Source organism: Lolium rigidum, chromosome 3, assembly GCF_022539505.1.
Source record: "Lolium rigidum isolate FL_2022 chromosome 3, APGP_CSIRO_Lrig_0.1, whole genome shotgun sequence".
Classification (NCBI taxonomy): Eukaryota; Viridiplantae; Streptophyta; class Magnoliopsida; order Poales; family Poaceae; genus Lolium; species Lolium rigidum.
In genome coordinates, this window is record NC_061510.1 from 402,746,281 (window position 1) to 402,749,505 (window position 3,225).

Consider the following 3,225-nt stretch of genomic DNA (forward strand, 5'->3'; position numbering starts at 1 on the left):
AAAAGAGCGTTAGTCCGTGTTAGTTGTATCCAAAATACACAAATTAGAGGCAAAACAATAGCAAAAGTGTTCGGGAAAGTAGATACGTTTTGGACGTATCAGTGATCCCGAAGAATCCGGTATCGCGAGACGGTGAGATCCCTCCTTTCCGACGCGGAAGTGGAACCTCCCGAACGTCATCTCCATAGGCTCCTCCAGATACGCATATGCATCCACACGGGAGGGCGGGTGAGGGACAAAATCGACTAGACCAGTTTCGATCTGTTTACCTCTGTCCATCGCGTTGCTTGACACCGAAGATGTTGTCGATGTTGTTGAGGGTGTTGATGATGCCATCGAGATCGTCTCATTGTCGCCTCTAATCCCCACAGACGGCACCAATTGACAAGGGATTAACTTGTCAATGCCTACAGGTTGTAGACTTGGGTTTTCGTGGAAGTAGAGGGCAAATAGATCTCGAAGGTTTCAGCCGAAAAGGTGCTCGACTGCTAAAAGACTGGATTTGTTGACAATGAGATTGATCCTTTCTTCGTCCCTCGACTCCCCCTTATATACGAGGCGGAGCCGAGGGTTTCATATTACACAAGTTACAAACTCCGGGAGACTCTTTGAGTTCGACCCGTGAAGTTACAAGTCTCTTTATTCCTAATCTATCTCTATTTACCATACTTGATGCTTTGTTGGGCTTCCGAACTTCACAATCCTTCGGGTTATGGGCCTTCAATAAACCCCGGGTACTATCTTCAGCAGGCCCATCCGGGATGCCTATGTCACTGAGGACGCTTCTGTGATCCTCGGCTTAAAGCTCCCTGTTCAGCCCTGTGAGGACTTCAAAGCGTGGCACTATGAGCGTAATGGTGAATTTTCTGTCAGAAGTGCATATAAACTCGCTTATAACCTTCACAATGGTGTTAGGTGGCAAGCCGGGAGCAGTGAAGCTAGAGCCTTGAGGGAGCAGTGAAGTTACTGATAATTCGAGGAGTAGTTGGAAGCTCATTTGGAAGACCCAAGTTCCAACCAAGGTTAGAATTTTCGGGTGGAGAACAGCTCGTGACAATCTCGCCACCAACAAGAACAAGTTCAGGAGGACTTTGGAAACACAAGGCACCTGTACAATCTGCGGTATGTGCGACGAATCTAGCTTCCATGCTGCAGACTCATGCACCAAAGCTAGAGCCTTGAGGGAGAAGATGAGAGAACACTGGAACCTGCCGCCGGAATTCAGATTTCGGCAAACTGGTGAGGATTTGCTGCTTATCTTGGGATGTTGTAGTGATAAGCAAAGAGCTCAGGTGCTTCTCCTCCTCTGGAGAGCTTGGCACCTCCGTTGTGACGTAATGCACGAAAAAGGCAAGGAATCGATCATGAAGTCACTGTCTTTAGTGTCTTTCCTGCTGAACTATGAAGCCATGCTTACGGACTGCAGCCCAGCCACACGGAATAACAAAGGTAAAAAAGCTATTGGTTTGACTAATCAATTTGGTTCTTGTTCTTCTATTCCAAACAGAGTAGAAGATATGCATCCGTCTCCTTCGTCCAGGCCTACGGAATACACTGCAGTGATCAATGTCGACGTAGCATATAAGCCGCTGACTGACGAATCGGCCATCAGGGTTGTGGCTCGCGACGGCCAAGGCTCCATCATCGCTATTATCAGCAGGTCGATCAATAGATGCCAGGACGCGGAGGAATCTGAGGCTAGAGCGATCCTTGCCGGACTGCAGCTGGGCATCGAGCTTGATCTTCACTAGCCAATTGTTATGTCTGACTGCACAACTGCTGTTAATGCGTCAAGAATCCATGTTCCTAACCTGTCTCAGCTCTGGACCGTGTATAAGGATATTTCTAATGTTGCTTTGCGTTTGCCTGGGTGTCTCGTGTAGTACACGAGCAGAAAGTTTAATTGTTTTGCCCACAATTTAGCGCAACTAGCTTTTCGGTCTAGAACCTGTAATCTTTGGCTGGCCCCAGCCCCAGCTTATATTTCTGAACTCGCTATGGGCGATGGTGTAAACTTTTAAAGTGAGTAATATATGAGCTTTCCCCTAAAAAAAATAAACTAAAAAAGAATTAAAATTTGATTAGCAACCATTCACCCCGGAAATGGTGAATGGAACCTGGGTACGCGCGCACCCATTTACGTAAAGTTCAAAATAATGCTATTTAATTTCAAAAAAATATGAAGTAAAATTTTGCATGTATATACTATGTTGATACTTACTCGTGTGTGTTTTCACGGAAAAATACCATTGTATGTGACCTACACAAAAATGACAAAATGCAAATTCCTATTCATGTGAATAGTACAAATTCCTCTTCACTATTCTCATTTGGACATTTTGTCATTTTTATGGAGGCCACACATAATGGTATTTTTTCGTGAAAACTTACACGAGTAAGTATCAACATAATATGTACATGCAAAAATTTACTTCACATTTTTTTGAAATTTTTTAAATAACATTTTTTGAACTTTTCGTAAACGGGTGCGCGCGCACCCAGGTTCCAAACGTCCGGGTCGCCATTCACCCCCTCTATGCCTATATGATCCTTTCATGTGTAAACGGGCCAGCTAATATGACACACTATAAAAGGGAGGTATTTGATTCCTAGAGTTATGACAAAAATGTACTCCAACAAAAATAGGACTTTACACTTTGTAATATTTAGATAAATACTACTTTGTTTGTATGAGGTTAATGAAATCCATCGAGGTAATGAAAACCTTGGTAATATTGCTGTTAGTGCACACCATCGAGAACACCAACTAAGTAAAGTCGGCCAATTTTAGGGATATGTCGAGAACTAAAATAAAGAGATGTTGGTCAAGGCCCAATATAATAAGGGTCCAATTTAGATCAAGTAACCATCCATTGTTTTCGACAAAAATAAATCATAGTATTCAACATACGATCAGGCTACATAGTGTAAATAGAACATTATATAAGCAAATAATACAACCACGTTATGAATAGTTACATTAACTTTGCATGCACGTGAAAAAGTGGGAGATATTGCTGCTCCGATGCCCGAACAAATAATGTATGGGTTGAACAGGTCATCTAGAAGGAAAAAATAATATATGGGTTGAGCTCATGTATATTCTAAACCTTTTCAGAATATACTAAATGTATTCCCACTTCTTGGTGAGTTATACTAAACCTTTTTACTTAGTTCTTTGATCCTTGTCACTAAATGTATGTCATATGTCGTTGTACATCATAT